Genomic DNA, 13,968 nt, shown 5'->3' with positions numbered 1-13,968 from the left:
TCACAATCTTCTCATATCGCCAGCAAACCAAAGCAATGTCATTTAACACCATCAATGTGTCCTAACCGGAAATGTATTGAAAAGCTCAAGCTAAAATGTAACCAAGAGCAAAAAAATATATATATCATCAGTTCCTTTCGCACTAGCTCACACGCGAATGGCATTCGGTATCAACTTTAGAGTAATGACTTGATCGTGAAAAATCTACCACCCACGTCGAAGCAGCATCCCTTAGCAAACAGTAACGTAGCATACACAATGGCTGACCAAAGAGGAGCAGAAATATTGTAACCGCACGATCAAACGAATTGTAGTCCATATGGCTATAAGGGTTGTTGTTAAATGTATGTCTGACGAGTGTGTAATTAGAATAGCGTGGAGTTGAGCTGCTTCCAGCAAAACGAACCGGACGCAGCCAATTGCCGGGTAGAAATGTATTAGTTTTAAACCTAGAAGGTACGTAAACATTAATCACTAGTATGAATGTTTTCTACGTTTCATCACAAGTGCGATGCATCTGCTTGCATAATACTCTCTACCACCACATGCTACTCTCCTCTGTCTGTCGCCCCTGCTTGCCACTGTTTTGCTCCCACGGCTCATCGTAACCGATGAATAACTGAGCACTTCTACAGCCTTTCCGCAAAAAAAAAAAATGCAGAAAGAAAGAACGCAAGGTGTTTTCATTTCACTGAGCAAAACATCAAGCACCCTTCCAACCATGCAGCGCCACAGCATGCAACACCATTCGTTAAAATTTTATGAGAAGCAACCCATTTCCAGCTGTTTACTGAAGTATCAAGCATTCGCTGGTACTACCCAACTGCTACTCATGTACACCATTTAAGAAGAGTGAGAGAGAGAGAGAAAGAGAGAGAGAGAGAAGGTGTCAGAGCAGATGCAATAACGCCTGATGTACGTCGCGTCGAATACATCTCAGGCCTGGTTTGCTACCCAACTAGCAAACTATTAAACGCGTTGAGGGCATCCTGCGTTTGGTTGTTTTAAATTTTTTTAATATTTTTGCCTTTGATTCGTTCTGCGTGCATCATTCGCTCAAAACTAAAAAAAAAAAACATATCTACAGTTACATCCCATCGTTAAGAAAATACCAAACAACTAGACTGTACATTTCGTGTAATTCTTTACCAAAACCAGCGGTACCACATGTATAAAAACCGTCTTGTTGGTCTGTCATGCATAAACCTTTTCAGAGATTTTTTATTACGAAAAAAAGCTTTAGGATGTTGTGTAATGTTTAGAGTAATAAATTTTTCACTCCTCATACTCTGTTCTCCGCATTCAATTCATCTCTACGAGCAAATTTGCCTGTTTACGGGTCCATAATTAACTAGCAGAAGCAAATTCCCTGAGTTAGAGCTAGACGAACTTAACGACATGCGAGTAATTCACCGACGGTTTCCCTCATCGGAAATAAAACACTCGTTCGCAGTGTTTGTTGGGACTATGGGAGAAACAAAAAATTGCCTAACCAAAGCAATTTCCAACATGGAAGAAAAAAAAAACTCCACTATGCCCTTTGTTTTTCTCAAGAGCTGGTGAGCGAGCAATGGCACCGTACGGTTGAACCGTGCGAACAAAGAGGCAGGAAATGTTTGTGTCGGGGATGCCAGCTATCATTTACAACCCTGATGATGGCAAACTGATGGACACGCTTTGCCGAATCCCTTTGGACTGTTGATAAGCCATCAATTTGATGCAGACCGTATTAGTCTGATGATTGGTGAATCTTACCTGGATAGAGCTATTTGGACTTTTCTTCCCTGAGGCTTTACTACGGTTGTGCTTTAGTACGTTTTAACGCAATCAATGCGTATTCCGTTTCATCGCTCACATATTAAACTAAAAAAACGCATAAAGTAGTACAGTCGGAAAGGAAAGACCTAAGCAAGACAAATCCAATCAAAGAGTATTGCAGCAAAATCACATTACGTTACGAGAAAACCAGCGTTCTAAGGAAGGCTAAGGCTAACAGCACACTCGGTGAGCTGGTGAACTAACAGCTCGTGCTGTTGAAATCTGGCATGGGGAACACGGATGCGATGCGGCAAAAATTATCAATTGTGTTTGCGAGAGAGTAAGAAGGGAGCTATTTATTTGTAAATCGAATTAACTGATGCAGACATAAAACTTATGACCGGCAAATGCTTCCAGCTGTGACAGGAGAGAAAGTGAAACGCTTGAGTTTCACCCGACGTTTGGGTCGCTTGAAGTTTTCCCACCGGATTTGTGTTTGGTTTGCACAGATCTTTGTTATCCTTTCCGCTCACATTTACACACACACACACACACATGCACAAACATACAAACACACATACACTCACACGTCCTTGCTAGGTTACTGCAATAAGGGTTTCTTCTTTTGTCTCCCGTTTTTCTTTTTAAGCTATTTCTTCCTCCATTTCCAAAACCAAACCACAGCTTTGTTTTCTGCTTATGCCTAGAGAGAGGGCATATTATCTTTGTTTGCGTCACTTTGTATCCGACCTATACATTGTGCTCCACTTTCCCGCTACACAAAAGTACTCTCCGGCCTGGTCACAATTGTGTGAATAAATAGAGAACATAAAGATCAGAGATAAAACTACAAAAATAAAAGTACACTTTTCAAGGCATGCCAGTCTCGGCAGTGCCTGGGTAACTGTGCCCCGTAAGAATGAAAAAAAAAGGCAACATACACGGCTTTTCCCGATGATTGTTTCCTAGAGATAAATTCCACCACAAACGAATTAACTACTTCGTCATGTTCTTCAGCATGTCAAACATGGCAGTGGTGCTCATTTGCCGGACCATTGAGGACAAATATACGGTCGATTTGTTCTTGGGCAAGGGTCTAGCTCTTTTCGCTTTACCAATCTGTGGCTGCTAGGTTACGGCCAAGGCTTTTCCCTGGTGTCTGCCCAATGAAATCGGTTAACGCTATCCGTCAGATGGATCTATCACTTCATTGCTCAATTTTGTGCTCGCATTCTACAATCTTCCTTTTTTTTCTTTCTTTGCTGCTCTGTAGCTGAGCACTGAGCGAGTTTGGTAATGATTCAAATATTTAGATAAAGCATATTTTTCTAGACTACTATTTTTCTGTGCTGCATATGGTTTCCCGCCTGTTACAGGCGCACTTCTTGCAACGAGCCACTGATTGCTTACCAAAATCACAGTGTCATCGTTTATTTTGCGAATGCTTTTATGCGTGCTTTTTGAAGATTTTTGTCCGACTCATGTTTTTTGGTTGAATTTCCGACGCGACCTTCGGCAGATTGTAATTGTTGGCTTTATGGGTAAAATTGCGGTACTCCTCAAATTGTTGGCACGTTGTGAATAAAGCCGTGCTAATGTTGTGTCGGACAGAATTGCGTAGCGCCATTTGATGATTCATCATACTTTGCTGCATACAATGGTGTTGTGAGGGCTTTTGAGCGGGCAAGTAATGGGACAAAAATTCTGCTGCGGCATAATACATCCATACGTCGGCAGAAGAAGGAGACCGAGAAGCAGGGATGTACTGTGCGCCCAAAGTGTAAACGCTCACAGACACTTGACGTTGTGTAAATTGATATCTGTGCTCTCTTTCCATTATTATTGAAACATGTTAACTGTTGTTCGCCAGCTTGGTGATGGCTTGGCACCTTAGCAACCGCAAACAAAACCGAAATGAGCATGGAACTTAGCAAAAACATGCAATACGCTTGCCTTTGAGAATATGCTTCGCGAGGACACAGCGAGAGCGAGAAGCCAAACTTCAGGCATCGGTGCCTTGAGGATACGCGAATGGAGTGGTGATGCGAAAAAGTTCTGGCTTTGCCTTTACCACACTGTCATCCACATTTGTTCAGGAGACGTCTTGCCAAATATTGCGCTTAAATCTTTTTCGCTGTTGTTGACTGCTGTAGTAACACGCCTTTCATTCTTATTGTTTACTTCGGCTCCGTCTGCGTACTTCAACATCACGTCTAATGGCACACTAGAGGAAGGAGAGCTCATACATAGATATACGTATGGCACATAAGCGAGTGAACTTCCATAAATATAAATGTACAGGAAAAGAAAATGAAAGTAGAAGATGGAGAAAAAAAACTGAGAGTAGGCCTAACTGAGCAGGCAATTTTATTATGAAATTTCGCCTCCAGCAAATTTCATTTTCACTCCACTTGCTGGATGTCGAATGTACCAGACAGGCGATGTTTTGTACTTTTGGGCCAAAAGCCAGAAAAAGTTACGTTTTAAACGCTTTACCATGACGTTTTAGCATTCCAATGTGCGCAGTGTTCCACTCCAATTTTGGTAAACCCTTTGTGTGGCCCTTATCTAGAAAAAAAATGCCTCCTTAGTATTTCCATTCGTGTCACTAGATATTGGTTCGATCCATATATCGTCATTTATATCCTATAGTCATTATTTCACCACCAAGTCTGTTTCCGTTTTATGACGATCAGTTAGTTGAGTAAAACTGAATAAAACAAACCGTAAAGGTTTGGTGTGGAGAATACTACATTGGAAACCCAACATTCACCAAAAGTCGAATGAACTTGATTGTCTACTGACGCCCTGAATGGGTCGTTACGCGAAACAAAACGTAAACAGATAAAAAGCGGATTGCGTTTTGCGGTGTCGGCTTGAATCATTATCTGAGTGATGCAGTATACTCTGGTCTCCAGGGTTACTTCACAATGTTTGCTGTGTTAGTGTGGTAACTAGAAGGCGCTGATTGAACTTTGAACTGATATTGTACGTTGAATCTGAATTCTGCAAACATTGTTTGCTGTCTAGCAAAACCGAAACTGAAACACAACTAGCTTACAGGTTTATCACAAACGTCCTAAGGCGAGATCATAGTTTCTATCATCATTTGGTTGCTGTGGAAATAATTTGTTCAAAATGTTGACCTTGACTATCCAACTACTTGGCATCGATGGCCATTCGATGGCCGGCGTGACCTTAGAGGTCATTAAGCCAATAAGAAGAAGAAAATAAACTTATATCCTATATGAACAAACCATCCATGGATTAGATTGGTACGGCTGAAAATGTGACATCAAAACAGAAGTTCAAGTTTCTTTTACGAGGGCTGACAATAAAGTAAGGTCTCCAATTTTTTTTTCATTGAAAATGACATTTATTTACAAAAAGCGATACACCGTTGGAAAGGCCAAGGTCTTGACTACTTTTCTACATAATCGCCATTTTTTTCCAACACCTTGCGCATCCGCACGATGAACTTGTCTATGCCGGCAGAATACCACTCTCCGTCCGCCTAGCGCAGCCAGGTGTTGACCTCTTTCTGAACCTCCGCGTCAATTTCAAACTTCTTCCCTCCGAGATGTTTTTTTCAGAGCGGGGAACATGTGGTAGTCACTTGGGGCCACGTCGGGACTATAGGGAGGGTGATCGATGATGTCCCAGCCAAATTTGTTGAGCAGGTCAAGGGTAACGTTGGCTGTGTGCCGACGGTCGGCCACTTCTCTCCTCGTCGTGAACATTAGTGCGCCCGGAATTGAACTCGCGGCTCCACTTACGCACGTTTTTTTATGTCCATACACTTTTCCCCGTAAACTTCAACTAGTTGACGATGGATTTCAATAGGTGTCACCTTTTTCGCACTCAAAAAACGTATTACAGAACGCAATTCGCACTTGGACGCTGACGCGAGGGGTACCTCCATCGTTGACGGCTGCTCAGCCAAGACTTTGTGGTCGGGGAAGCCTCACCCAGCAGCAAAGTGGTAGTGGGGGAACCAAGGATCACGGCGGTGTTGCCAGATTTCGCCTAGCGCGTTATCCGGCGAAGTTGCAGCGTTGGAGACCTTACTTTATTGTCAGCCCTCGTAGTTTGAAATATTTATATTTTAATGTATCTGATTTATTTTCCACTAATAATATTTTTTTTTGCATAGGTCTTTTGTTCTTCTTCAAGGAACGGCCTGGCCGTATTGACATATACTTATTAATACCACGTAATGAGGATAGTGGCCCGGTGGTGTAGGCGACAGCGGCGCCGGTCCTCAAACGGCAGGAGCAGGGTTCAAACCCCATCCAGACCGTCGCTCCGTAGTGTGGAGGACTGACTATCCAACTACGTGGTTATCAGCTGTCTCTAGAAAGCCATTTTCGATGGCCGGCATGACCTTTAGAAGACGTTAAGCCAATAAGAAGAAGAAGTGATGAGGATAGTCAATCCTCAATACGGCAGAACGGTCCAGAAGGGATGAGAAAGAAACCCGCCGGGTTTTTCTTGTCGTGTGAAAACCGGTACCGCTGTCACCTGCACCACCAAACGCACTGGCCCCAAAGGACTTCTCATAAAATCGCAAATATTAAGTGATGAATATTTTAATATTACAAGAACAGTTCACAGAAAGCGAATGACTAACAACTCCATCACCATAGGAGAAAACTCTTCTTATACACCAGTTTTGTGACAACATATTATCGAACCAAGTACTTTGCGTTTACTTTTATTAGCAGCGTACTTAGTCTGAGTCTTCTACTTAACTTAGTACCCAAAAACAAAAAACACCGGCTGAACAGATATTTCAGATAAATGCTCAGATCTTTTGAAAATTACGATCGTTCGTATACCAACAACCATGAATAAATAAACTTTTTTCCACCAAAGCTCAATCACTGTACACTGTATAGAATGGTTTTTCGCCGTCTATCTCACGCCTTTTTTTCATTGCTTATTTTCCTTTCACAGTGCCAAAAGGCTGCAATCATAGCCTCTTCGTCGTCTGTAAGTAGCAACATTTGATGTTTACATTTTGACACCATTTGATCAGCATATTTCGCTTCTACACGTCACATAAAATTAGCCTTTTGACACGCATATGCTCGTTACATGTTTCATTACGCTCCAAACACCATGTTCCGCGTAACAGCAACAACACCAATCACGTACGTTCTCTTTCATCCTTACAGAGCTGTACTATATTTGATAGCGGCTATCAGCGTCGTAACAATCGTCAGGTGCTAGGACAACAAAATCGACCTGTGCATCACCATCATCACCACTATCGTCACCATCGCCATTACTGCAACAATCACTACTACCGCCATCGGCCCCGTCTGGTCGGAGTCACCTGTGACGGTTTAGCGGGCGGTGGCAGCACTTTGTCACAGCGAACTAATCAACAGTCCGCACCCGTCTCTGTCGCATCATCGATTGCCACCAATTCGGCTGCTGTGCCAGGTAGAAGTATTATCAGCCACTCCGTGGTGCCCGTGCCCAGACTCGTTCCGATTACGACGATCGGACAACAGCGAGGTTTCGGTGCCACCGTGCGACGCTCCAGCTTCTCCACTAGCTCCGGACTGCGAACCGCTGGCCGAAGTGTACAACGGCAGGTATCTACCGCGGAACAGGAACGGGTTCAAATTTTCGACGACGACGACGACGGGCTGATGTGAACCGGGTGCCACCTTAAACGTTATACTAAGCTGCAAATTAAATTAACACATTTTTTTTCGTTTGGTTTACCGAAACCTCCATCGATTGAAAGAGATGTCTCGTTTATCTCTTCATTTCTGATGAGCTTTATCATATACATTCTTGTACAGTACATTATACAGCAAAGCATAGGTAAAATCAGCTTCCTTTTTTTTACCAAGTTAGTTAATTATTGTACAAAATGAGACTTTTTATTTATTTAATTATTTTTTCTTGTGAAATTGTTTACATACACCATGGCATGCGCCGCTTAACCAAATAGATATTGCCTTACTACGGAGGTAGGTTCAGATGAAAGTCTAGATCATAGTCAGTGGCGAATAGGAACGAATACCTGTTCAGGAGCTGTGATCCTGCCTCCATGAAGCAAGTAACCTCATATGTATGTAACGACCAACAATGACCATCTAAATCGATTAAAATTTACTTCGAATGCATGATCTATTATACGATGGTAACTGAGTATTTAGCGAAAAAATAGCAACAAGGATACAAGGATAAAGAAGTGACAAAAAATGAGTTATGCAACAACAATACTACAATACTAAACGAAAAACTTCCAATATTGTTCGTTAAACTCATCATTTAAATATGTGAAACTGATGAAGGATAAATTTAATCCTAATAGTGGGGATTTCAAAGTAAAATCTACAATGGATGGCCAGAAAAATCACCTAAGGGATTCCAGCACAGCCCGGTCATAGTGAACAATGTTTGAGAGTTTTTCCTAAAGCACTTACAACTGGAGAGCATAAAAATGTGAAGTACTTTTAGAAGTAGATTCTTTCATCCACCTGCAAGTGCATGCTCTTTTGTCTATAAGACAACTACAAGTTGGGAACAAGCTAATTGCATCCCACCAAATTTAACAAAATTGAGATCTCTCTCTCTCTCTCTCTCTCTCTCTCTCTATCTTGTGAATCTCTTAAGATTCAATGCAACGCTTTTGATGTAAAAGGTCATCGTCACAGCCACACGGCTTAAGAGCATGCCATATCTGGATGAAGACATTTTTGTCTGAAGTCAGTAACACACAGTTACTAATAAATCCCTACATCTGCCCTCATAAATAACTAGCGATATTAAATTTTGGACTTGCTCTTTTCGTTTAAAGCATGGCTAGTACCATGCATGACATGTTACAACATAGTACAGTAAATTGCGGTATTAGTGCAGGAAGTGTTACAAAATACTTCCTGATGCAGAACACAAATGATTTGGTGTTATAATTATAGTACATATTGTGACACCATGAAGCGTAACATCACATAATGAGAATCATTATATCGACATAGGTAAGCTCGATGGTAGCTACTACACATGTACAAATTACTACATCTTCTTCTTGGCATTCTCGCCTGGCCAGGTCACCAATTTGTATCCAAGAAACTCATTTCAAGGCTGTATTCCTGCATGGCTGCAACTGACATCAAAAAGGGTAACTCTACTTGATCCAGTGGAGACGAGGTCGCTGTGCTCCTCTTCGCTTCGAGTCAAACTGGTTGCGGAAGAGAATCTTCCTGGTCCGACATCACGTGCCCCAACCATCCTTTCGCATACTTCCGGCTTTGGCCGCCCTCAAGATAACTGCTCTCTTGAGTAACCAGCTCAACAAGCTTGTAGTTCATTCTCCTTCGTCACTCGCCTTGCTTACACACACATACACCACTTACACCCAAGATAGTCCTGAACACCCGTTGTTCGAAAATTGCTTGGACATTGGCGTTTTCTATCTGTATAGTTTCTGGATTCATTCGTGTAGAGGACTACAGGAAGTAACAACGTTTGACATGTTGCGAAATGCGTATACTGCTAGAGCCTTCTTGATTGCTGAAGATTATTGAGTAGCACGATACCCCAGAGCAAGCTATTTTGGTTCTAAATAGCTGTTCCATCTTTTCAAGGAATTCACTTGGCACCATGATCTACTTTTGTTCGATCTATGGTATCGTAAGCCGCCTTGCAAACGAAAAAACAGTCGATGAGTTCTGGAGGTTCTGTCGCAGAGTGAGGTGAAAAGTTTAGAATTATCTCTAATGATACCGATATAAACTATAAACACGGGAAGTGAGTTTACAGGACTATATTTCAAATAGACTCTAAAAGTAGCATTCACGTCTAAAAAGGTGCAGAATATAGACAATCCAGAGTGTCGCCCTGTTTCAATGCCGGATGTATGACGCCTAATATAATCCTCCTGGTTCAAAATCCTGACAATCAGCCTATCCAGCTCCATCTTGAACAGCTCTGTCACTGTCATGTTTGGCGTTTGTGATACAACTCTCCTCTAGTTTCTGTGCCTATTCTAGAACCTACAGTGTCTACTGGATATCAATCGATCAAGCATTTATCTAGGTTACATTATCATCCAACATCATCTCTCGACCAGCCGAAGGGATATCGTGCTCCACGTTTCGGCACACATCGATTTTGAGCGCATACAACAGCTAGCAGAACTTGCGAGTTTTACTTGACTCAGATAACTGCATCATTGGTTGGTCATCCGATTCTTTCAAGCTACGCTTTTCTTGTCCTAAAATAGTCGTGTTTGCTGCCATTCGCAGCCGTGCGTACAATTCCTTGTTTTGCATGATTTAATGCTGGAGCTTTTGGGGCACGTGCTGCGGCGTTCTTCTCGGATCGAAACCATACCTTCCTGCGTACACCGCAGGCCTAAAAACATAATCTGTGAACATTTTCAAAAGTTTTTGTTTGTTTCAGCAGAAACTTAACTAGCGCCATGCTAAATAATCTTGAAGATTGAAGGTGCTTTTTTTTAGGTTTGTATTGTTTGTGCAATTGGATGGTTAATGTTCGTATCGGTTCTATATAGCTTATCGTTGGCTAAAATTAATATCTACATAACCATTAAACACCTACCTAACTAAAATTTTCTTTTCATTCTTAAGTTTTTTAAGAGGAAAATCACAGAGAAATATGTTTACACCGTTTTGTGAGAAAATTTAAATTAAAGATTAATTTTAACATTTTTTTCTAATTTCTCCTTTCATAATCCTTACATCTACAGCTGCCTACGTGGCCATACCTTCTGTATGAGATTTTGCGTTTTTGCAAAATGTAAAGCTTTTTATCTTCTCGCCGCAATTTCATGAAATTTCGATATAAGTCAAACCTTTTTGTTGTACAATAATGCACTCCAAAATGTAGTAATACGGCCAGGCCTTTGTATAAAAATAAAAGAAATAATTTAAACTATGACACGAAATGTCTTACTATCACTATACGAGCTATTTTTGTCATTTTTTTTTACTTAAATTTTGACTTAAACGTTGAATTTTTTTTATTTTGTTTGTTTGTTTTGTTGCTTGAATTATGAATGACTGAATAACATGCACAAACACGTTGTTATTATATTTAATAAGGTAAAATGTGTGAATAATGGAGCCCTCATTACTTCATCGATTTTTATTGTCCGTAAAAAATGGTAACATGGTTTTTGTAATCTAAGTATTAGAGTTTGATGCCGTATTGTCAACACCGCATGTGGCGACTGTGTAGTAAGTTAGCCTGTAACCAAAAAAATACAGATTCTATAAAACGGCACATGCATATTCCCATACCAATACGGCGCGTAATACGCCACTGTAATTGTAAAGAGGTAAAAACTGCGACGGAGAGCAAAAAAAAAGCAGATTCATTCAAATTCCTAACCAAATGCAATTATTTACGCTTCATAAACATAAACGCTTCATACCTCTTAAAAAATTCTATGCAAATGCGACGAGAAGATAAAAAATATAAGTTTTACAATTTTATGACCTACCCGTTTAGGCGGTCGTAGAAGAAACGCGTATCTTTTTGATTGTAGGCACCATCCATTTGATGGAGCGTTCCATAACATCCATACTATAATAAAATTTGTCAATTGTTTGTAAGATTCGACCGTATGAGTTTTGTCTTGAATAAGCTTATGTCTTCCACGTAACCCTTGCTAAGAGAATGATAAGTTGACGGTTGTGAGGAGTTTCGGTCGGTCTAGATTTAATCAAATCCTTCGTCTATTTATCTAACACAGTTTTAAGGTAGTTACAGTAGTTTGGTTAAATCTGTAAAATATATCAACTGATCAATTATTGTATTTGATAGCAATTGACAGATTATCTTACAAGCGTTGCTTCCCTGTTTTCCATGCAACAATTCGCTGAGTCATTAGTAAATCTGAGCATGCAGTCTTGTTCAGCCAGAAATATCATTACTGCAATATCCTTTAAACATTCTGCTGACCTTATTTTGTAATCGATAATGCACATGACTGAACAACAAAGCACGTTACGGGTTCCCATCTCGTCTAGACCGAGCTCCCCTTGTAATCTATAGATCTGCTATCAATGTATGGGTAAATTAAGTGACAGATAGCCCACCTGTTGGTTAGGCATGCCCAAACCAACAACGACCGAACAGTGTAGAAGGAATGAAAGTGGAACAGCATTTTCCCACAGCTCGATTAGTACGTACCGTTGTGCATGCCATTGTTTTGCATCGTTCATTGTCGTGTTTTTTTTTTTTTTTAATCAGATTCAAATAGAGCGCCACAACCGATACATGATCCACATTGTCACCATGTCGCATGCCACCTTAACTTTGGCACCGTGAATGAATGGATGTGCCGACAACAAAATGAAACAATAGACTATAAATGCCCACCTTTTCGGTATGGTAAACATGATTTGTTTGACATGAATGTAAGCAAGAGGGCAAATTAGAACTTCTGCATTGTTTACAACCCGTCTAGAAATGACACACTGATTGCCAGTCTTTTGCTCGTGTCACATGGGCGAAGGACGGCCGTGTTGATGTGCAAACCAGATGCAAATGTTAAAAACTATCCTTTTCTGGGCATTTATGTCTCTATTGGTTTTGAATGTAACGACTTTAAATCGTGCTTTGATTGTGCTGTATAACAAACTGTATTAATTCTGAATCTATATAGGGGGCGTTCAAAAATTACGTAACACACTTAGGGATAGGAGAGGGGAGAGCTGGGGACGGGGAGTCAATTATCTCTAGCGCTACGTTTTGTTTCTCTGGGGGGGGGGGGGGGGGGAGGGGTGTACACTTTGTGGTACGTAGCAGAAATTAATATGAAACAAAAATACGACACATATGTATGTTTTAATAATAAAACTTATAAAACAATTTCGAACGAAATTATAATATTGTTTCATAAGGGGCGGTTCACAAATTATGTAACGCTAAATTCAGGATTTTTTAACCCCCTTCCCTCCTCCTCTCCTCTTACAAATCGTAACGCTAGCGCATCATATTCTCATTTTTGAGAAAATAAAAAAAAAAAAGCAAATAGCAAATGAACTTCGGGTGCTATAATATTTTGTGTAATCGTGGCGGATAAACCTATGAGCGGAGGTGGCGGCCGCCGTGAGCCTCACCGAACAGGGTTCCTCGGTTCAGTATGTCTATTCTCACTACGAGGGAACGGTCCGGATGGGATTTGAACGCCGGCCCTGCCATGTGAATCTAGAAGTATCTTTTATCTATTATTTAATTTAGTATGACTCAAAGCCGTATTGTTGATATTTTATTAATTTTATTTAAAATTAAAATGGAACAATCTAAATACGCTTAAGAAGGCTATTTTCTGCTTCCTTGACTTATATCTATTCATGGACAGTCGAAATAGAAAGAATCAAAAATAGCGTCCATGCTTACATGGACGTGACTCGAAACACATTTCTGCTGTTTAATAGATCAGCGCAACTGTTACCGGAGCATCAGTTTAACACGGCCACTAAAGTATCCTTATCTTTCGTAATCTTCTGCTGCTTGTTCTGCTTCTGCTTTTTCGTCTTGGCCTAACAACCTAATTGGTCATACCGGTCAAACAATCGAATGCTAAACTTATTGATATCACGTAGTTGGATAGTCACTACTTACCAAAGGTCCTGATTTTTGTAATATTTGCGATAAAAAGTACAAAAAACTATCTGTCTTTCGGTTTAAAATATTATGTTACAGTGAACTTTTTAAGGGGAAGGAAGTTGCATTAATGTTATGTAATATTGGTTTTCTTAAGATAGGGGGTGGGGAAGGAAGGGTGGGGAAGGAAGGGTGGGGAGAACGTAAGACTATCCCGATTTTAACGTTACGTAATTTATGCACGGCTCCTTGATTCACTTGTGTTAAAGATGAGAATAACAACTCTTTTCAAAGAATTACTTCACCCTTACGCACTCCATACTGGGATTTGACTCCTTTACTATTCTCTTCAGGTAGTCGTAATAACGAGGTAGAAGGCGGCCTTTAAGTGTTGCATGTTGAGGGAAGGGGGAGAGGGGGGTGGGTGGGGGTTTGGAGTGATTCGAATCCCTCTGGCGACTTTTAACTCTTTAGGAGTGAATTTGGTAATAACGATTTCCACAAAAGCGGTATAACCTTTTTGCTGTTAGAATCCCAGAAGAGTTGTAAAAACTGGAGCTGGGAGGAGCTTATTTCAATCTTTAATTAGAAAGATTTAAATCACTCTTT

Source organism: Anopheles maculipalpis, chromosome X (genome assembly GCF_943734695.1).
Source record: "Anopheles maculipalpis chromosome X, idAnoMacuDA_375_x, whole genome shotgun sequence".
In the NCBI taxonomy this organism is placed as follows: Eukaryota; Metazoa; Arthropoda; class Insecta; order Diptera; family Culicidae; genus Anopheles; species Anopheles maculipalpis.
Note: the sequence above shows the minus strand (reverse complement) of the source record.